We start from the raw sequence: 23,881 nt of genomic DNA, 5'->3' as shown, positions 1-23,881 counted from the left end.
TTATAACAGAGAGTTAATTTGATATTTCTTAGAAGATAATAAATCATTATAAGACAGGGTAATATCGTCAAAGTAAAATGTCCATTTTTTACTGCTTGGCTCAATGTAAGATTAAAAGTCACTTTTTTTTTTTTGGTAATGAAAGAAATTGCGTAAGTTTGGTCGATGAAAGCAAAGACTTTTGCTGTTTCATGTAGAGCAAAGCATTTTAAAAGCTATAGCATAATGTGAAGGGTGAGCACAGCTGTCACCACTGTTCACACGCAGAGTAATGTGTAGCCAATAAAAATAGAGCAAGGTGAGCTCCTAGCTTATTACGCATCCTCCATTCTCCAGGAACAAGGTGAGGAGACACTGGAGAGGGAGTATGTGTTTATTTATCTTCCAGCTCCAAGGCTGACTGTGGAAATGTGAGATGGTCTAAGGCAGTCCGCCTCCATGCTGCGCCAGGCTGAAAGAAACGTACTGAGCACTGGGGCTGGGAAAGCGGCTCGCAGGCACTGAAAGGAGACCAGGGAGCACAGCCCATCAACACCCAGAGAAAAGGAAACAACTGCTGTTGGTGCTTTGAATGGATGTGCATTACAACCTGGGGGCACACAGAGCTGAACCAGGAAACAGAAACCCCTCTCGGTCGGCTCCTGTCACTTGAACTTGAGTGGTAAACACTCTGCTGCAGATCTGAATGGCATGGAGAGGAAATATGATCTGGGCACAGAGTGGCTGCTTGAACACTTGGCCTCTGGAGGAGGAGAGAGAGAAAATATCATCCCACTTGGCTACAGTGTGCCAAGTAGAACACTATACCCACCGCTTAGAATCTAGGCTCCATTTGGGAACTGAATTTATATTCTCATCTTTGTCCTAGTGATATATTTATCTGGGGAAGAACTGTATATCATGCTTCTGTTGTTAACTTTAATAACTGACATTTTCAGCAACAGTGCTATGCATTTACCTTGATCCCGTCCTCATAAACGCTGTCCTATACCAAGGCCCAATGGCATGCCTCGTACGGTAGCAGCAGTCCCCCTCTGCTGTTAAGGGTACAGCTACAGTGAAATGTGTTTGCTTTTTTAAACAACACACCAAACTTATTAACTCAAATGCACTCTGTATTAGTTTAAGTAGTCACACCTGATGGCTCCACACTTAGGATAATGATGCCATAATGGTTCAAACGAGTTCTAACCTTTGCAGGCACTTTCTAACCACGTTAAATATATTAAGCCACTTAATTTTTATAACAGTCTTGTAATATGGTGACAACTGTCACTCCCATCTTACAGATGACAAAACTGAGATACAAAGGAGTTAAGTAACCTGGCTGTGATGGATCCAATCACATATTCCCCAGGTCTGCTCAGCCTGCTTGACCCTCAGGCCTTGGCCGCTGGCCTTTAATTCCACAGTTCTCATGGTGATAAAGTCGCCAGACCCACCATTCCTGCTGCCACCACAGGTACAGTCAGAGGTGCCCCAAGCCCACACCAACTGACATCAAGAGGCTCTGCCCCTGGGCCAGGGCCGAAGAGGTTCTGCCTTGCTGAGTCTGTGCAGAAGGGCTGGTAACAGACCCTGAGAGCGTGGGGGAAGTATGGCCGGGTGGAGAGGACTGGCTCCCGGCGGTCCCTGCGGCCTTTGTAGAGAAGTCCCCTGTGCCCCACAAGCAGCGGTGACTGGCTGCAAAGCTACGGCAAGCCTGGAAACACGCGCCTTGTGTTCCGTTCTCCCTGCTTCCCTGCCGTGGTCCCCCTTGCTCTGGACTCCCTGGGCCAGCTCTCCTGGCATTAACATGCGAGCTTACGGCAAGCCTGGAAACACGCGCCTCGTGTTCCGTTCTCCCTGCTTCCCTGCCGTGGTCCCCCTTGCTCTGGATTCCCTGGGCCAGCTCTCCTGGCATTAACATGCGAGCTTTCACCACCGGCTCTGCTTTCTGGGGCACCTGGACCAAGACAATGCCCAGTGAGTGGCCCAAGGTTAGTACGTGACAGCTCTTAACTGCAATGCTACATTTCATGCCGTCTTTATTCTGCTTCTATTATTGAGTCATTAGCTCTATTTTAAATGCCAATGCAGAGACAGAAACAAATTTATGAAACAGTAATCAACAGAACTAAGACTTTCCAATACCATGAAAATATCACTCCATTTACTAAAAGCCCTCCACATGGTGTCTGATATCAGAAAATCAGGAGCAATGATTTCTGATTCCATGTAGTTTTGTTTTTGAAATGAATTTCCAAGTAATTTCTGAATTTCTATAAAGCAAAAAGCTGTAAAACTATATACTGTGTAGTTGAAACTCAGTGTAGTTTCAAATGATTGTTTCAGAACATTCCCCTGATGTATCACGTTTTAGACAAGTTTTTCTGAATCCATCTACTAAGAGAACAATTTGAGAAGTACATTCAAGCTTGCTGGCAATCCTTACCTAAGCGCACCATTTCCACATCACATCAGCTCTCACCTCATTTACCACAGTATCTAAATCCTGCATGGACGTGGAATGAAAAGTATGAAAGTCATTATTTTGGGGGGGGGTTGGCTCTTTTATTTCTGGTATTCCTTTGAAAGCACGGTGAACATTTTCCAGTATCTGACACCTGACACATAGAGAAAAAGGTGAGAATATTTTTCGCACGTCTAGTCTGGAAGAGCACGCTCTATTCTGGGAACCTCAAAACAAGAAAAATGTAAGACTAGAAGTTCAGAGCATTGAGATGGTTCTGAGACTTGAAGAACAGATGTAGAAAAAGATTAACAGAGAAGTTACATTTAGACTGGGATGGAAACTTTTTAAAAAGAGTTGAGGACAAACAATTATTGAATAATTTTGAGAGTAAAAGTAGTGGTACCAAATAAAAATACAAATAGGAAGGTACAGAGTTATTAAGATGGAGATTCTCACTTCCCTATTATCATTACTCAGAAAATAACACTGAGACTAAATATAACAACTATGTTACAGGAAGAGACTTCTGGTCATTAAAATCTCCTAATGGTAGGACAGGTGTTGAAATATATTTTGGTATATTCAGGGCAAACCTGACCAATTAGAAATATAAGAAGCTCAGTTTAGATCTACTCCATTTCCTTTTTGAGATCATATATAGCATTTATTTTTTTCAGGCTCCAGAGAGTTTCTGTTTTCTGAATGAAAACATACTGACATTTTGAAGAACTGGATTAAATCTTTCAAGTCATTGAGTATAAATCTGTCCATTAGGAAAGGAAGCAAAGCTCTGTTAGCATGGATCTTTCACTTTAAGGAACTTGAGAAGTCACTCAATCCGTTTGTTTTATCAAAAGGAGTATACTTCTTAAATTTTCTTTGAGATCTTCAAATACTATATAGTTATACTTATTTTTTACATCACCTTCTTTGAAATTTAACCCATGATCCCATGTAACTTTCCCTGCTGACTTATCCACATTTTTATGAAGATGATGGAATAATTTTCCTTGCTTTAGCTTAAGACTTCATGCATAAGATGCGCCCTTCCCAAGGCATGTTCATTACATGTACTTATAGAGTTTCAATTCCTAAGTTTCTTTTTATTGTCTTCATGTTTACAGTAGTTCTAACTAGTCCCCCTCCTCATTCTCCCACTCCCATTTGAATTTTTTTTTTTGGTAGCATCCTCCCAAATACTTCATCCTCCTTTTGGACAACATCTTTCTTATAGCGTGATATGGTGCCAGAAACATGTCAGATCCGAAACTGGAAGTCTTGCTGCTGGAAACTGCAAGCCTGCTTCCAGTCAAAGCCTTATTTATACTGCACGGTGAGAAGAGATTGGTCTCCTTTGTTGTACTTTCTGGAATGGCACCATGTGATGCTCTTTTACTGAAAAATTGAGAGAATATCACCACATGGTACTATCAGGGGTGAACCATCTAGCATGGTCTTGCTGCCGTACAGTAAAATGTAATGGCAATCAACACAGTCCCAGATAAAAATGTGGTAATCATTCATTCAACAAATGCTCATTTTCGCACCCACTGTGTGCCAGGCCCCGTTCACAGTGATAGCAGCTAAGCTAACATTTATTTTATACTGACTGTGTGCCAGATGCACACATGCATTCACTCATTTAATCCTTATAACAACCCTGTGAAGCAGGCAGTATTCATGTCCTTTGACCAATAAGGAAACTGAGCCTTAAAGAATTAAGTCACTTGGAAGGGGTAGAGCAGAGCCTCAATTCCAGGTCTGTTCGAGGACAGAAAAGTACCTACTAGAAGAACATCTGCTAAAGGAAAACAAGGCCCTTGCAAAAGAAGAGGATCAAGCAACATGAAAGTTTCAGGTATCCCGAAGTGACTAATGAATATCGTTTCCAATTCAATGGCTACCAGGAGAGCAGACTTCGTTATATTATTTTAGTGACAATATCCATGTAATGACAATGGGTATTTCCTGTAAGTACATACTTTATTCCATAGTCAACGCTAATGGGACCAGAGCAGTCACTAGAGGCAGGAAGTGTGTTAGGAAGACCACAGAGTTCAATAATCCAGAGTAGGGTTTGAAACTCATGTTTGCCACTCAATAGCTGTGAACTTGGGAAGACGTGGCCTCTATGAGCCTCAGTGGCCCTCTCACAGGATTGTCATGAAGACCATAGCTGCTTAGGGAATCACCTGGCACAAAGTACATGACTAGCTGATTCTCAAAGACAGTCCCTTACCTTTCTGATTACTGCTTGATGACCTAGACCAAGCCAGACGCAGTACATTAAACTAGTCTTCCTTCTTCTCCCTGACTGCTTCAAATCTTTCAATGCTCCCTAAGGTTTTCAAGGGAAATTCCAACTTCCTTAGTTTAGAACACGAGGTCCTTCATGATGAGAACAGCAGTGCCACCTGTTTATGGATGGTGCCCACGCTAAGCAGCCAGTGCCAGTGCCATGCCAATGTTAAACATTTTTAACACCACTCCTGTCTACATCTCATGTCACTGATTGATGTATGGGCGGCAAATCCCTGCCTCTGTTCCTCCCCATCATTCCTTCTGCTTGGAATACCTTTCCACCTCCCACTCCATTAGTTCTCTCCCAATTTTCTAGTAAAAAGATATCAGGGAATTGATCAACCGACCTGGAACACTTCTGAAAAGTGAAGGGAGGTACTATTACTAAATATGATTGAGCAACAGGCATATACTTGGCCTCTCCCAGACAAGAAGTATCTTTCCCCCGGAAGGTAAGCCTTCTCTGATGTCGCTGATGACTTAGGGTCCCTCCTCTGTGCCTCCATAAGTTTGCTACAGCATCAGGTGCTTATTGCAGCCTATACCTCATTGTGCTGTCACTGTTTTGTGCTACCCTTTCCTACACTGGACTATCAACTATTAGAGGGCAGGGACCTTCCTATTTATTTTTCTATCCCCAGTACTTAGCATATGTCAAGCACACAGTATTTACTAAATAACATTACATGAATGATTAAATAAATTCAGTGCAATATTGTGAGAACTAGAAGCATTTCAGGTATCTCACCATTCTGCTATTCTGCAGTAGTATTTATTCCATGTGCTTTCATTTCCAAATCAATTTCCATCCATGAAAATAACTGATCCTCCAGGGGCACTGGACAAAAGCTTCTGTAAACCAGATCACACTCCAGTTTTCCATTTCTTCCTATTCTAAAGGGACCGATTATTTATTTATTTTTTCAGTCACTCTAGTTTGGATAATGTGAAAAGAAGTTCACTATATGAGCACCTAGATAATAGTGAAAACCTTCATGGCACCAATAGGCAAGCCCAGTTCCAGTAAGCAGACTGTGCCCATGCTGCTCCAGATCAAGCTGGTTTATTTTTTCACACCGACGTCAAGCTGCTGGTGAACACTTTGCTCTCTGAATCATCTCCAAATCTATACCAGCAAGCTAATGAAAAGCCAACTGGATTGGCAGACAAGAGTGCAATTCATTCCTCCCTTTTTCCCATGTGGTTTCTGAGTAATTCAGGGCCTCTTATTCCCTTGCAGGCATGGTAGAATAGGGGCAGAATTTAGGAGAGGTTCTATCATGGACTGGATCTGAAATAAGAAGACCCAGATAGGAGTCCTGGTTCTGACACTTCCTAGCAGACTGGTCTGAGAGTAAGAATTATACTTTCTTCATGCGATTATTTCAGATTCAAATGAGATATGGGAAAGCATTTGTAAATTGTAAAGCACTAAACATACAATCCCTGTGCTACATTCTGGAAACTATGGTACTTCCCCTCTGATGGCAAGTTTATTTGATTGTTTCCATCATTAAGTGGAAAGATCAACAGGCAGAAAGAGTGCAGAATCAGGCTAAATGTGCCCTAAATTAACCTATGAAGAGGTTTTTAATATGGAAAATGACATGTAGACATTATTTTTTTTATCACTATATACAGAAGGGCAGAGTCCTACCTTAAATATTAGGTAAGAGAAAAGCAATGGAGTGGAAAACAGAAAATAGTAGTGTAATTACCAAATAAATGAAAACTTTGTAGAGCATCATGTGTATGTATGTGCATGTAAATAGGTACACGTTTTTTTTTTACATACGTACATATTTATTTACTGTATGTGTGTATAAAATTTTTTTTTCCTGAAATGTTATTTATTTGGTTTTTATTTAAGTTATTTTAAGCTACATAAGGGAGAAGCTATTATGGTTCAATACATTAAAAACTGCTGCACAAAACTGCAGGAGAAATTACCTGAAAATGTAAAGGATTACTGAACTCTTTTTTTTTTTTTTTTTTTTTTTTGCGGTACGCGGGCCTCTCACTGTTGTGGCCTCTCCCGTTGCAGAGCACAGGCTCCGGACGCACAGGCTCAGTGGCCATGGCTCAACGGGCCCAGCCGCTCCGCGGCATGTGGTATCTTCCTGGACCGGGGCACGAACCCATGTCCCCTACATCGGCAGGCGGACTCTCAACCACTGCACCACCAGGGAAGCCCTGAACTCTTCTTTTAATTCACAGAGAAAATATTACGCTGTCATGGCGGGCTACATCATATCACATTCACTAAAATTGCTTCGGGCAGATTTATTGTCATAAAATGAAGATTTCAGGCAGTTTTTGGCATAAAAATGCAATATTATACTTAAATATTAAATATATAGTAGCATGATATAGGATGATATAGGTTTCCTATTGCATTTTATTTTCCTTAGCTTATTAGCTTCATACAGTAAATTATCTGTAAGATAACAACTGCTCATTGTGTTTTACGGAACTATATATAACAATTTTTGTTCTAGTCCAACAATTGCATAACCTAGCTAGATACTTAAGCTGTTTCAGTAATCAGTTAATGTTCCTTATAATGCTCACATCAAAAAAATTATGTAATCTCTACTACTCTGTAACCTATAATTTCACTTTCTGTAAGAAACATTACATTATTAATATCTTTTGCACATTTCATATTTGCTATGAAAAATTCTGGCATAATATATTTTTATAACCATTAAGTAAATTAACATTAATGTTAAATTATGTAGTTTCAGGAATTTTTGTTTGAAATGCCTTCTGAATAGTTCTGAGTGGAACATACGTATTTTATATATATATATATATATATAGACAGACAGAGAGAGAGAGAGAGAGAGAGAGAGAGAGAGAGGGAGTCTTGTCTCCAAGAAATCCTTCAATGTTACTTGAGACATTAAACTTGAAACAATTTAAACAAGTATTGAAATAAGAATAGAATGGAAACTAAACATTAAAGCAAATCAAATTATCTAAGATGGACTTTAATTTTAAAAGCAGAATGATTTGCTTTTTCTTCAGAGTTAACCCAACTTTTCTCAGAAAGTTCTATTAGAGTGCCTACTCCCCATTCCACATAGTTTAGGCAACAAAGCTCTTTGGACACAAGACAGGAAAATATCCCACATGTAATATTCAAAATCCGTATTTTACAATATCCCCACTGCATACCATTTCCAGGCAGTGAACCTGCCTTTTAACAATCCATTCATATCAGTGGTTCCACAAGCTAACAGGTTTTCTCAAAACGTGTACACTTGAACCTTTATGTAAAATTTTAAAACTGTACTTTTTAAAAATAGTACATTTTCACCCTGATTCTGGAAAAGGAAAAGGTTTGTGGATGTGTACTTTTAGGAAGGCCTATGAGGCACCACGCGTTTTACCCATCAGCAGTCACTGAAGACTTTTCAGTCAAACGTTCCTTAAGGTGAGAGGCCGACTTAATGAAGGGTTTCTGTAATGCCAACTACATCAATCATATAGTTTGGCCATTCCATTATTTAGATGGTAATTTAGCATTTCTTTGGATCTTTTTGTATTCAACATTTTGTTTTGATGTTTTTTCAATTGCTTCATTCATTCTATTTAATAATATCATGATAGATATAACACAATGAATGCAACCCGTATCTTCTATGGGAGTAGTTCTCAACCGGGGGAACTCTGCTTTTGCTTGTTATGACTGAGGGGTGCTACTGGCATCTAGGGTGTAAGGGCCAGGGATGCCTCTGTACATCCCGCGGTGCACAGCACAGCCCCAATGTGAACAGTGCTGCTCTTGAGCAACCCTGGTCTATGGAATGGGTTGAGTCTGAGGTTTCGGTAAACTGTGACATGAGAGATAAGATTCACTATGAAATGATTCATTTAAGTAATAAAGGTAACTCAAACCCTAAATCAACTCATAAGTCTATTTAAAAAAAAAATCATTCAGGTACGGCCTAAATAGTTTGTACAACGCAATATAATTACCCAACTCTTACGGGGCTGAGAGCAATATTCCAGGTGCTTTGGGTATGGTGTTCAAAACAACAGGTAAAGAGCCCTCGTCATCCCATGCTTACGATTCTATTACTTCAAAATAAACATACGCCATATTACTTAAACTTTGGAGTTATAATTACTCTAGGTAACTACGGAATAACAAATTCTTCAAATGACACACGAAAACTGCCACTTGTCATGATTAAAACCCAAAACGTCTAAGAAAAATTAGTGATTTGTTACTTAGGATTTGTTTGCAAGATGTTGCATCTTCATTAAAACCATTAAAAACCATTCTGAGTAGATGGCAGTATTCATTTTATAAAGAAAAATGGAATTTCACCACTGTGTTTCATGCAGTTCTTAGGACAATAATATTCCCACAAGATGTTATCTGTCTAAAAAGGCAGTTCTTTATAATAACACAAAGCAGTTATTGGTACATCTAATTCAGAGTATCCATTATTTTTCAAGCAGTCTTCCTGGATATCAAATAGGCGTATATATTACTCTTTGAGAGATACATATGCAATATGTGTATATAATATTGTTGGGAGAGTGTAGACGCTATTTACCAAACCCTGTCTTCCCCAAACACTGTTATATTTTAAAACAATATAAAGCCATCTCTTCAATTTTTCTAAAAAAGGAGAGTCTATGACCAGGTTATCTTCTAAAAAAGCAAGAGCAAATAATCTAAAATTAATTAATAAGTCCTCCTAATTTGGTAAGTATTCCATATTTCTTAGGCAGCATGTTCATCCCCCCAATCATAACTTCATTGGTTAATAAAGTTATGAGGTTCATTCACTGAGAATGTGGTGGTTAGGCATTGAGGTAAGTGTCTCAGGGATGTTCACAGCAGCTAAGGGAAGTCAGCAAGGGATTTTAGATGGCCCCAGGCAATTCACAAAGTAGATGATCTGCCCAGTGGACAACGGGAAGTCAGAAAGGGCAGCCGACAGGGCCACTTCAGTTTGAGTGGAAAGAGAAGACACGGCAAGTCAGCAGTGTTCAGGAAAAAACATCTACATTTAGGCAGAACTCTGGGAGGAGTTGGTCTGGGTCCTTTGCATCTTAAAATGGTTAGACACTCTGTGCTGCTGGGGCTGACCTTTCGAAGTGGTTCAGTGACTTTAATGAAGAAGGCAAGGAGTATGTATGCAAAGTACTCTGATGATCTTAGAGGAAATAAACTACCTGTATGTTTGTAAATGTTTAAACACTATTCCCTCCCATATAGGAAAGTATGCATTAATAGACCTGCTTTTTAAAACAGCGTTATCATTTAGCTTCTTAGAAATGAACAAACTTCACTTTCTAGAGCAGTTTTAAGTCCACAGCAGGACCCAGCACGAAGTGCAGAGAGCCCTCACACAGCCCGTCCCCGCACACGCACGCAGCTTTCCCCCACTTCCGACATCCCTCACCACAGCGGGGCGCTTGTTACAATCGCTGAACCTATGCCGACACGTCATTATCACCCAAGGTCCACAGTTTACATTAGGGCTCGTGCTTGGTGTTGTACATTCTATGATTTTGGACAACTGTGCCATGATATGTATCCACCACTATGGTATTGTACAGAAAAAGAGCTATATTGGTGCCTTTTTTTGTTCAGTATTTTTTGTCTATACAATCAGAGTTAAGAGGATTCTTTTTAGCCAGTACTGCCTCTACCTCCAAAAAAATACTGTTGCTAAAAATAACCCCCTCGTCTAAGCTTCTACTTGTAGTCCTTACCACACTGAGAATGAATTGGATTTTTCTCAAATTAACATTAGGGAGGAGTATGGAAAATGACACGCCTGTTCAACGCTCTGCTCATTTGACACGGTATCTTTCCAGAAATATCTGTAAGTAGATACAGGATTTTACATGGATTAAAATGTCAGTAGTCGATTTCACAAAGAGGCAATACCACAATTACCGAATTTCTGGGAACATTTCCAACCTTCCCCACCAGTCTTTCTAGGTTGGTGACGAGGAATGCCTGCAAACGACTAAATTTGTATCATCTGAGCAAAAACCTCCATTTGTGTTTCAGGCTACGTTGATACACAACAGAGCAGAGAACTGGCAATTATCCTATTAATTTGGTGAACGTGGACAGCCACACCAGCTATTTCAAACCACCAAATAGAACTTTTTTTGGTCTCAACGATCTACTTTGTTAACCAGATAACTGCCAAGACTCCAACTTTGCTCTGTTCTGGATAAAATTACAATTTCTCAGCATCTCCAGTATCAGCTACTTAAGGGAAATATATGGAGAAATGTATGGATGTAAATGTATGGATATTTTTGCATTGAAGCTGTACTTCTCACTCCATACTGATGATGTAGCGTGAAACACAGAAAGAACATAGATAGTTATGGCTATTTTTATCCTGCTTCTCAAATAGCCAGTATTAAAAAGTATATTAAAAAGCAATATGGCATCGTGGCTAAGATCAACAGCTTTGGAACCAGCATGCTTGAGTTCTAATGATGGCTCTGCCTCTTACTATATATGTGACCAATGCCTCAGTTTTTCTATCTGTAATATGGGAACATAATAGTGCCCATCTCATGGGTCACTGTGAGGATTAAATGAGTTAGTTCAAATAAACTGCTTAAAATAGAGCTCGGATCATGGCAAGCAATGAATAAATGTAGCTATTATCCTTATCTTAACCTCATCATTAAGATTGGTTAACCCATGCAGGATCTCTGAGGGATAATGAAAATGCCCTAAAGCCAGACAACTCGGTAAATTTAATAAAAAATCATTTAATTGTCCATTTAGCACAGGTGAATTTCACGGTAAGTAAAAGGCACCTCAATAAAGCTGTTAAAAAAATGAAACAAAATAAAGATTGTCCAGCCTTATTAACTCAATAGCATTAGGCTCCTGAGCTGTAAAGCCTGAGAGGAAGAATGGAGAAGCACGGTGGGGGGGAAGGAAGAGAGGAAATCTGAGGGACCTACGGCGGCCTCGCCTTCTCTCCCGCTGTGTGAACCCCGTCTTACTACAGTGGGGGAGGGGCTCAGCAGCTGTCTTCTGCGCACTGCTTCTCAGCCTGCCCTCCCAGAGCCCACTGTCCAGCACTGGAAGATAACTTTGAAAAAGCCTAAGAGTTGCTCCTCTGCTGAGAACGTGCTTTGAGTCTACTCCTAAACCCTCCATTTCCTGCAACCCTGTTACTTAAAATCAAGTACAAACGAACAATACTCAATCACTTTCTCACTTTCATTATCTCACTGACCGATGATCTTAAAACTTTGTTCACTGATTCAATCCTTAATTCAGCATTTATTATGCTACCGCCCCTGTGCTCCAAGAATATTCCCAGAAGGTAGAGGGGAAAAAAAGACCAAGATAGTGTGGTCCCTGCCCTCAAGAGCCTCGTAGTTGCTAATGTGGTTTAATCAGTCTGGATATGGCCCTCTTTTAAGTCTACGCCCTGTTTCCCAAGTAAAAAAAAAATCTTGAACCTTCTCCGAAGCTCCTTCCAACTTTCTGATGTAGATGATCCCTCTCACTCCCTCATCTCACAGGTCAAGAGGTAGAGATCAGAATTGGTTCCTTCCAGAACATCACTCCACTGCCACTTTCCACTTGTTCTCTTTTGGAGTCCACATCATCTGCTCATCCCACATTTTTTCTGTCTTAATGGTCGTCATCTGCCATTTCCTAGGACACGTCTACTATCTTTCCCTCTGTATTCATTACCTTTGCTGGTTTCACTATCCCTGTTACTGATCTCTTCAAAATTACCATCACTTTTTTCTTGTTGTTATTGCAGTTTTAATGAGTGACTGCACTTCAACTTCCTGTGGGCACTGGTAGCAATGTGGCCTTGTCATCATACAGAACGCCTCTATGGATACTGAGTTATAAAACCCCTCGCTCTGACTAGAATTTCTTTCCCTTCCACTTCTTTCGCTTTTTAAATTTCTGAGTCTTCTATCTACTCTTCCAATTACCTTTAATAACTCCACCTCCCTCTAATCTTGGTTCCACTGACTCCAAGAAGATGTAGACTAGATTTCAGAGGTGGCCATTTCAAGGAAGCTCTATTGCCCCATTTCTTTCGACATCTTTGAGTTTCCCCCCTGTACTGTCTTACCCTTCCCCAAACTGGGGAAATCCCACTCTCTTGCTTTCCTAGTCTCTGCTTCAGAGCTACATGAAGCTGCTAGAGACGATCATGAAGTTGAATTAATTAATTCCACTATGCACTTGTGTTTTCCAATCTTACCTACACGTTAATTAGCTCAGCCTCTCTTTGAGCAGGGGGAATCATATACCAGGCTGCAATTTTAGAACTTATTCTCAGAATTGTATTGGATGGATTGCATTAAGAGAAGCCTGGGGATAGAAGGCCAGTTAGAAGAGTAGGCATTTTGGACAAGAGATGATAAGGATGTAGATTAGGACTGAAAGGGTGGGAATGGGTATCTGAGACCTATAATCTGCAGGACTTGGTATGCAAAGCGAGAGAAGTACTCGAAAGATATTTCAATTATGAGATTCAGTGACTAAGGAGCATGAGATGTGTCACTAAGAAAAACAGAGGAACAGTTTTAGAAGGAAGACTCGAGCCTTGAATACAGTCATTGTGGGATTCCAACAGGTTTCTTTGATGACAATGGTCGGCAGGGAGTAAAAGGAAAAAGATGGATGTAGGTGGAAACTCTCATTGAGAGTTTCTATCACATTCCCAACCTAGCCTAATCCAAGCTTTTTCCTGAGAATCCTTTAATACTCAATCCCTGATGAGCTCTCCCCGATGGAGACCCTGCTTCCTACTGTAGAGAAAAAGCTACCTGAATAAGCCGCCTCAATTCTCCCCCTCTCCACCTCCAAACTTTTGTTTGAAACCAAATTCTTTCTTCTTTTCTTTTGGTTTCAGAGATACCTTCCCCCCAACCCCTTCTCAAGTACAGACCTCCCCTTGCACTCTCAACTATATCCTCCTCTGCTATTTGTCCAGTCAGTTATTTCTCATCTTTATCACTCCTCTGCCTACAAAATGGCTCAGCTCCTTCTTTATTCTTAAAACAAAACCCAATCAATCAATCAATGGTTCTTTCCGAAACTCAATTACTCCAAGTTACTCATTTATCTCTCTCCTTTCCGTTATCACAAAATGTCTCAGAATAACTTGGTGGGCCTGCTGCGTGCTTTTCCTAACCACTTACTCACCTGTCTCTTGAACCCGTGAAGTCTTGGGCTGGCACCTTCACTCCTTACACTGTGTTTCTCCTTCTCTTTCCCTCATTCAGAACTGACAACCAGTCCTTCCCTTTTGGGTCTCTCCGTCTTGGATTTTCGTGCTGATCCCCACAAAAGCCTCTTCTCTGCCCCCACTGCCCTTTCCTTACCCTCGAGTGCCACTGAAGGGGGCGGCTCCCCGAATCCTCTTCTCAGGAACGAGCTCACGTTCAAAGAATCTACTGATTCTCAAATATCTTTTTAGGAATGATTCCTCTGTCTACACCCATCTTTTTACTTTTACTCCCCGATGGCCATCGTCATCAAAGAAACCTGTCAGGGTCCCACACTGACCGTGCTCAAGGCTCACCTCTGCTTCCTTCTAAAACTCTTCCTCTATTTTTTATTAATGGCACATCTACGCTCCTTAATCAACGAATCTCATAATATAAATATATTTTGGATACTTCTCTCTCCCTTGCATACCAAGTCCTGCCGCAGATTATACATCTCAAATGCCCATTCCCACTGCTTCAATCCTAACCTATGCCCCATCACCTCTTGTCCAGACTGTTGCCATAGTCTTCTAACTGACCTTCTACCACCCAGGCTTGTATTAAAGCATTCCATCCAATACAATTCTGAGAACAGTTTTTAAAATTACACCTTTTTTAAAAAATTACAGGCTCTCCCCTGCTCAAAATATGCCCTGGCTTCTCACTGCCAACTGAATAAAATAAAGTCTTCTTATTCTGCTATCCAAGCTTCTACCACCTGCGCTCAGCCCAGTGAAGCTGGAACCACTGCCAACCGGAGCTGCTCCACACGCCCTCTGAGCTCCCCCGTTAACTGCACTGATTCCCGTGGCACCTCTGTCTGGAATGTCATACTGTATCTCCAAATACCTAGATTCAACCAACCTTCTTTTATAGCCTTCCCTGAACCTCAAACCAGAGTGGTATTTATCCCTCCTCTGAATCAGAAAAACCTCCATTAGTACTTCCCTCACACTGATGTCACAGTCTGCATTTGTGCATGTGTCTACTAGCTTGTGAGGTCGTCAAGAGTACAGGTTGTGGACTCAAGTCTAGTTCAGTGCCTGTACACACACCACTGCACAGAGTGGTGGTTCCCATACACGTTGTGCAGAGAATTCCCTACAGGACTTGTTAAAACAGAAACTACTGGACCACCCCCCACCCCCGACCACGTTTTTGAGTCACCTGGTCAGGAAAAGGGTCTGAGAATCTGCGTGTCTAACAAGTTCTCAGGTAATGCTGATGCTGCTGTCCAGGAACCACACTTTAAGAACCACTGGCACAAGAAAACTGAATCCTTCTAGGCTCAAATTTATTTTCTACCTCTTAAATGCCACAAAACTTTGAATAAGTAGACAAATTTTCTGAGCCCCAGGTTCTTCATGAGTAAAAGTGAAATCATGATACCACTAGTTCTACATACATCAAGGATGGTAGTTAAAATCAATCACTAAATATATGTAGAACGCCATATAAATAAATGTTAGATGAATAAAAATAATCAAGCCATCCACCTTGGAAATCCAAATCCATTCTGGTGATACTTTTCTCAGTGCCCCTTTCTTCTTTCTTCAGTGTTTGCTTTTTGGTTGATTCTCCAGTGAAATAATCACCTCCCTTTTCTCCTGTAGAGGTTCATCTGTAAAAATTGCTGAATAAGCCACATGCTACATTCAAGACCAGATGCAGCGAATATATTTCAGAAATTCTCCACTTGGGTCTGTTTGCAAGGTGAACGTGGAAGCTATTTGGCCCATCAGTTGAAAAATTCCCTTCAGTGGAAATGAATGACTTGGTTCATTCCATACGTGTCCCTGAAGTTCAGGGCTGGTACTAGGGTGAGGCCAGTTTGCCTCAGGAGAAAAACTTAAAAGAGTGTTAAAGAACTGAGTAGTCAATATAAATAATATTTTAATGCAATATTAAAAAAATTAATGCAAAAAACCCCATGATGACAGGGAACAGCTTCATTATATTGGATTTGGTAATGATTTATTGGGTATGATAACAAAAACACAGGTAACAACAACAACAAAAATAGATAAATTGGACTACATCAAAATTTAAAACTTCTGTGCACTAGAGGATACAATCAACAGAATGAAAAGGCAACCCACTGAATGAAAAGAAATATTTGTAAAGCATATATCTCATAAGGGGTTAATAACCAGAATATACAAAGAACTCCTACAACTCAAAACAAAACCCAAACAACCCTGTTAAATTCAGGCAAAGGACTTGAGTAGACCTCCAGAGAAGGTATACAGATGACCAGATGTTCAAAATCACTAATCATCAGAGAAATGCAAATCAAAACTACAATAAGATACCACTCACACTCATTAGGATGGCTATTATATTAAAAAAACAGAAAATGGCAAGTGTTGGCAAGGATGTGGAGAAATTAGAACCGCTGTACACTGCTGGTGGTAGAGCTGCCATGGAAAACAATACGGCAGTTCCTCAAAAATTAGGCAGAGAAATACCATATGATCTAGCAATTCCACTTCTGGGTACATACCCGAAGAATTGAAAGCAGGAATTAGAAGAGATATTTGTACACCCATGTTCAGAGCAGCATTATTCGTAATAGCCAAAAGGTGGAAGCAAACCAAGTGTCATCGACAGATGAATGGATTAACAAAATGTGGTACATACATATTATGGAATATCCAACCGTGAAAAGGAAAGAAATTCGGACACATGCTACATGCTACACATGGATGAAACTTAAGGACATTAAGGGAAATATGCCAGTAACAGAAAGGTAAACTGCATGATTCCACCTATATTTGGTATCTAAAGTAATCCAGCTCACAGAACAGAAAGCAGAATTGCGTTTGCCAGGGCCTGGGGGAAGGCAGACATTCCCCACCCTTGGTGCTTCACCAGGAATAGACATGACTGAAGTATGCAAGGAGACCTCCCATTTTTAAAACATCCATTTCTTCTGCTTGTGAGGGAGGGAGAATCTGAGAGGATAAGGGGCCACCTAATAACTCATCAATAGTTATAAATCTTGTAAGGAACCTTGTATCGTCAGAGTTGAGCTATAATTTAAGTGCTCTGATTATTGCTCAAATACTAATCCTTATAATAATAAACGCTATAGTCTAGTGTCAGTGCACATCAATAAGCTCATTTAAACATCTTCACTACTCCTCTTAAACACAGTACTTAAGTGTCATCACTTAGATTTACTGATGTAGAAACACAGGACAAGAGAGTAAGTACACTTAAGGGAAGAACCCATGGTTCTGCTAATCAGAGGACGTGTTGTAAAAGAGCAAGAAAATCTTCATGGTGCTCAGGGCTGGGCTCTGGTGTCTCAACCATGGTGTCTAGGGAAAACTACCATTCGATTTAGAAAGAGAATATAGACTCCCGGTGCTCAATCTCAGTTACTCATCTGCAATTCCATTGGTTGCAACTGAAACCACAGAAAAGCAAGCGAGATTATAGTTTGGCATTTAGTTCACACAGTGCAAAATAACTTTAAACAGCGAAGTCAGAAAGTGACTTGATGAATGTGTTTATACCTTTCATTTAAAAAAGCTCAAAGGGGAACCTGAATTATATATTCCATTTTATTTCTTACTGTTAAACACAGACACTGAAATGTATATCCAGTGCCTTTTAGGAATACGAAGTAAAAGCAATGCCAAGTATTGTGCTCCAGCAGGTAATACAGCAATTTAGGATTAGCCAAGAGATTTATCAAGCAGCCTCCAAGGGAAGCAGAGTTCAAGTTCGGGCTCATCAATAATACATAAATAAACTGAACAATTAGGTACAAAGTGGCTATCTTGTCAGAGGACTTATTGGCCGACAAATGATATACACTCTCTCGCTGCCTTGAGTACAGAAAGAAAAGACGTGTTAAGACAGAAGAAGGGTTGAATGAAAAAGAGAGAAGCAGCCCAGCGCTGCCTAACCTCCCACAGCCTCTGGGCTTCATTCCCGTGTCATCCTGCTGTGAAGGGAGGCCTGGGTGTTAACATGTAAAGGTGAATGAGGCATCACCTAGGAGCCTCGACTCTGAATTTCGCTGCCTCTTTAAGCAGCCTAGAGCTTGACGTCGATAGGTTTGCACATGTTTTGGAGAAACTGCAGACAAGCTGGGAGTCCAGAAGAGTTTCACTTTCTGTGGGCTTAGGTTCTCAGGTGAGTCCCTAGGGCGGAAATTGGGGATTGTTAAATGACCCTAGAAAAGCCCAGATTCTGCCTCATCTATACCAGGGAAAGCACAATTTTGAGGGTGAATTATAAACTGCTGCAATGTGAAAAAGTGAAAAAAATGATTGATTGTTAATTGAGGTACCAATTCCGGAACTGAGGTTCAGCTCTAAATCAGTGCTGAGTTAAATGACAGGTAGAGTCGGAACCATCCTCCACAGCTAAGCCTCTATCTTGGGGCCCAGTGAAGCAGTCGGCTTGTGTTTAGCAGCCGTGGGGTCCTCTGGCTAGTATCATAGCCAGCAAGATCTCGGTCAGCTCAGGGCCAGGTTCACACTATCGGAGACACAGAGTGAGGCTGGCAGCAGAGAGGCTGTCAGAAAGGACGGCAAATCCACATCCCTCAAGACACACGTACTTTGGACGGTTCTACCCCCTACCCCCCAACACCAAGCGCTGGTGGAGACTTCTGCTCTGTAATGGAAGCTCTCTCTATTTTAAAGATATGTGAATGAAGGCTCAGAGAAAATAAATTGGCCCGAATCACGCTTGTTGGAAGTAATGCAGGAATCCCAACCCAGGAGTTCTTCTGAACCCCCAGGGCTTAGATGGGTTTATTACTGCTATGCAGTTTAGCTAATAACAGCAGGTAAATGCAAAGTTTAGATGAAGAGACACTATCTGAAAGGCATACACTGGATGAACAGTGATCTGGAACTGTCAATGATGAACTAACATGTCCATTTCATCACTGCAAAGCCCGAAATGAGACAACTATAAAGAAATGAGACAATTATAAAACCTCAAAAGAATGAGTCAAAGGCTACTAAAGAAAAGGTTTTTGAGAATAAAAGTAGATTCTTAATAATGGATTTATTCATCTAATTCAGGGATCCATAAACTAGGGCCATGGGCCAAATCTGGCCAGCCACCTGTTTTTATAAATAAAGTTTTATGGGAACACAGCCGTGCTCATTTACTGACATATGGCTATGGCTGCTTTTGTCATACAATAGTCAAGTAATTACGACAGAGACTGCCCTGCAAAGCCAAAAATATTTATTACTATCTGGCCCTTTACAGAAAAAGTATGCCAACCCCTGAACTAAGTCACGATGAAACCAGTACAGATTTAAAGGTATTAGTAACTAGTCATATTTGTTAATCCACATGAGTAATTCTCAAACTGTGTCTCACACATTCTTTTGAATGTTAAGAATTATTATGTGAAAATGGTTTCAGTGGACCAACAAGTTTGGGAAAGGCTGAAAAAAAAATTTTTTTTAAAAAGCCCATATGCACTGTGAATTTCCAAGTTAAGCTGAAGGGTGTAATTTTATGCAGTACTTCCCAAACTCATTTGACCAGTGGTGTACACACCTAGACCCAATGGTCTCAGTGACACCGGGCTGGTCCTCTACTACAGCTGTGAGATCTGGAGGAAGAAGTAAAGGAAGGCACAACTGCTAAGACTGGAAGAAACGTCCCTATTTCCTTACTGGTTCATCAGGTTCTTCACATGTAAGATAGAAATAAATTGTTCTCCTCTGAGAGTATAGCAGAGTTCAACCCACTATTACAAAGCCTTAGGAAATACAAACTCTTTTAGCTAAGCATAGTGCATTATACTATAAAGTGCCCTTCTCAGTATAAACTAGTGTCTCCTGAGAGACCCAGTGGGTACTGAGATGCAAGGTACCCATGAGAGAAGGAAGCGTCCCTCTGCACAATGATGTGCCCAGTATTTGTGCGTGTGCGTGTGCGTGTGTGTGTGTGTGCGTGTGTGTGCGTGTGTGTGTGTATTTAGCAGCTTTGCACATTTTGCCTCAAGTGTTTTGTTCCCATTAACTGTGAGCTAAATGTCTGCTTGATTAATTGTTTCTCCTTTGGTGTTAACAAAAGAACATATGCTATTTCACTTGCATCTCATTAAGCTCTTCAAATATTAGAGTTGTAGGAGACTTGGTATTGCTACAGAAAAAAAGAATTAAGTGTGTTCCCATTAGCTGTATTTGACAGTGTGTTAATTATTCATGTAAACTATTCTCGAGTGAAACGTGCTGTGGCCACTCTTCCCTTGAACTCAGCAGGGTGTGCACACGCCACGGCCGGAGGGCTCATAAGCAAGACCCCAGTCCAAGGAGACAGGCTGGCCCACGGGAGCCCTCTCCACACCTCATGGCAATCACACCAACCTGATCCAGAATTGGGGGCAGGGCATCCACAGGTACCCACGGTTCTAACTTAACCAACCCTCAGGCAGTGCGTGCTGGGTCCCACTGTCCCCAGCCCTTTCAGAGTCTACCTCTTTTAATTATTATTATCTCCATGTCTCAGATGGGGAAACTAAGGCACAGATCGGGTAAAGAACCAGCCTATGATCACACAGCTAGCAAGCTGTAGTGCTGGGATATGAACTCAGACTGGGTTGGGGTCCAGAGTTTGTGCTTTTAACCACCCTGTGGTGGCTCTGGGGTTCTGCCGTCCTTCGAGACTTGCTTTTTCAATTCCTGGATTCCATGAAGTACTCCAGTATCCTACTAAATGTTCATTTTTGCTTAAGCAAGCCAGAGTTGGCTACTTGCAACCAAAAGAAACTTAATAGAGGAGAAAGCACTCCTCTCTTTTCTCCACAAGATTTCCCATAGAAACCATATCTGAAGGATACTAAAGTCACTGTCCGTTTCCACCCTCAAAGCCACAATGCTTCAACGCAGGAGTAACGTGGGGACAGCAGGGATGGGTGGGGGGCTGGGCCAGGGGAGCTCTGCAGACGCAGGGCCCGTGATCGCTGCTGGCCAGGACAGCTGCGCCTTCACAGCTCCCTGTCACAGGCATCTCCGTGCTGCTCGGTTGGTAAGCCTGTGACGGAGCACAGTGAGACTGGTGCCCACCTGCCTGGGCTCTCGGGGCGTCGTCCCACCCTCTGGCCCACCCTACTGTGCTGTGGAGCACAGTCAAGCTGAACGTATCCCTTAACAGTATCCTTTAGAACAAAAGGGACTTTTCCCACTTAGCTCCTCAAAGACAGTTCCTTTGCCCAAAGGCTTTCATTTTCTTTTTAATGTAACATTTATTTATCACTTAAAAAGTTGAGCACCTTTCTAAGTGCTTTACCTTTATTAATTCTTATAAGTCCCACAAGAATCGTATGAAGTTTTACAGATGGGGGAAAGTGAGGCAAAAAGGAAGTGTGCAGCCAGGCTCAAGCTAGGCGATGGGTCCCAGGTCTGATACAGTCACATCGATTGTGTAAGGAGGTTCCCTGCTATCCCTGTCTCTGTGGGTAAAGGCAACCAGCCGCATGACCTTCCCCTTTATGTCTTGGTCAAGTCTATCAACACCACCATTAACTACAGGTAGAAACAGAATGTTGTTTTCAAAAATGGAAATACCATAATACTGGATAGATTTTTCTCTTCCTTATATTGGCACAGAATGTCTGCCTGCTTCAGCAGTGTACAAACTATTCATATTCGGATATTTCAGAATGAATTTTTGCTTTTAAAATCACGTGCACATTTTAGGTCTCCGACATTTTTTGCTTTGTTCGCAAATTCCCTCTTTTTGCCTGCGTGAATTGATGGTCAGTTACACTCTGTCATCTTCTGAACTTACTGTAAAAATCTTTAGCATTAGCCTTCTATAGAGAATAATGGTCACTTCCTCTAGTGAAAGAAAACATCTACATCCCAATCAATCATACTTATTGAACTTACAAAGGGCTCTTTGCCAAGTAAAAGCTGCATTTTTAGAATTAAGCATTATTCGACCTTTTTGAAGCCAACTAAATAGAACTCTCATCACTGTTAAACTGGCTTAACGTTTTTCACCTCAACTCTCTTCTTTACTTACAAATTAAATTTGAAGATGGAGATGATAAAAATGTAAAGAAATTCTCTTTATCTGTGACTGTTTGCTAACTTTATAATTGCATATGTAAGGTATTTTCATTTGGTAAGACTCCAACAGTGGAAGTTAGGATGGGCTCCCCCAGACACCCAGGTGAAAAAAGAAGCAGAGGACAGGTATTGTGGGAGAATGTGGGCTCCTTGTCGGGAAAGGCTGTCGGTCACTGGGCTCAGGAAGGCCAGCACCTCTGTTGTGTAGGTGGGCGGAGAACTGGGGCTGCAGCCCAGACAGGCAGCAGGAAGTACGCCAACTGCCGGGAACCCGAAACTTCAGGAAGAGCCAGCTATCTTGCTTTCGAGGCTGACAGCAGTGAAGGACTTCCTAGCAAGGACTGCAGAATTTCTGTGTATGAGAGGGCTAGCATCATTGTCTTGAAGTTACCTTTTTATAGCAAATATGGTGTTTAAACTGAGGATAGATTTCATTTGGGAGACATGTGGGGGTCTGTGGGCAAGGGATATTTATGGCTATAGCCTCTTCAAGAGGCCACTGACTCTTCGATTAATGAAGTTCCACCAGGAACAGTAAAAGGAGGAACCTGTCAAGTAAGCACAGGATGTTCCCAAACCCAGGCTAGGAAAGCACTGGGCCAGATGGGAAAATGTCTTTCTCATCCACAACATGTGGGAACAGCCAAGCTTTCCATGGAAATATAATGAATGCATTTAAGATAAGCTGAGGCTGAGTTTCTTTTGAGAGGAAATGAAAACCGTGATAACACCCAGAGGCAAGACGGATATGGGGTTCTGGGGCTGAGAAGATGCCATTTCAGTCATGCCATTCAGTGTTCAAGCTGCTGGACAAGGGTAAGGGTCAGGCAGGGAGGGAAGACTACCTGAACATAATAATCCTCTAAAACGAGGATCACAGACCTTTACTCTTGACTCATCAATGTTGTCCTTTCACATAATATGCATTCTCAATTTACTTTAATAGCCCTTCTGGGAAATTCTAGAATCTTCTATGATGACCTAAGGGGAAAAGCATCTTGCCACATTTTTAGAATACAGGGATCAGCATTCCCCGCATGGCTGGGTGACCAGTTGCCACCAGAGCATATGGACTCTGTGAAATGTTCTACCTGTGGAAAAAGTTTTCAAGAATAGAGCACTGTTTACTGTAACGTAAGTCCACAACATTTTCTTGTCAGTTTTTATCGGGTTTCTAGCGATCTGAGCCAAGTCTAAAAGAGCCAGAAAGCAAGAGTGGATAACTGGAAATAGCCTTTTTTCTTTGTCAGTCAGTCCTTCCACAAAGACCCATGTGAACTTTCTTTAGTCCAGAAAAGTCTGAGTTTTTGGCGGAAGCTCAGTCAAAGGGTATGACAGTGCCTGAGATGGACTTAGACAAATAAGCACTTAGCTTTGTAATGAGAGAAGTACAGACGAATCCATTCAAATTCGTGTAATAAGGGAATGAACAGAACGGATACACACATACATACATTTCCATTAAAGAAAAAAGTCAGTAAAGTCATATATCTATATTTAGACTGTAGCTTTTAAAATGCCAAGCTTTTTTTTTTTTTTAATTTTAGAAAAGACTAAATTGCCTAGGGCTCCTGGGAACTACAAGTCCCTCTAGTAGAAAAGTCCTATTGTCTGGAATGCTGAAATTTTTTCCTGGCACGACTGCTAATTCTCTACTGCTAACTTCTAAGTACACCCAATGGCAGAAGTTCTATGGTAGTATTATGTTACAGAGATAAGAGGATGTGCATAAAGGAAGGCCATACCATTTAAAATATATATTAAATCAAACAAAGGTTCTAAAATACCTCCTAATCTTTCAGAAATGACCCAA

General features: G+C 41.2%; 1 protein-coding gene across 9 annotated transcripts in view; it reads right to left on the bottom strand.

Moving 5' to 3' along the window:
- Positions 1 to 23,881, bottom strand: part of TOX (thymocyte selection associated high mobility group box) — a 298,437-nt gene that overhangs the window by 158,572 nt on the left and 115,984 nt on the right. The window contains exon 1 of one of the 9 annotated variants that reach the window (XM_079902025.1): positions 15,505 to 22,503. The exons of the other annotated variants lie outside the window; for them this stretch is intronic. The gene's annotated coding sequence lies outside the window, so the exon portion shown is untranslated. Of the gene's footprint in view, positions 1 to 15,504; positions 22,504 to 23,881 lie in introns of those variants that run through there. 9 annotated transcript variants of the gene reach the window in all.

Source organism: Stenella coeruleoalba, assembly GCF_951394435.1.
Source record: "Stenella coeruleoalba genome assembly, chromosome: 17".
Taxonomy (NCBI): Eukaryota; Metazoa; Chordata; class Mammalia; order Artiodactyla; family Delphinidae; genus Stenella; species Stenella coeruleoalba.
This window is presented reverse-complemented; position numbering and strand designations above follow the sequence as displayed.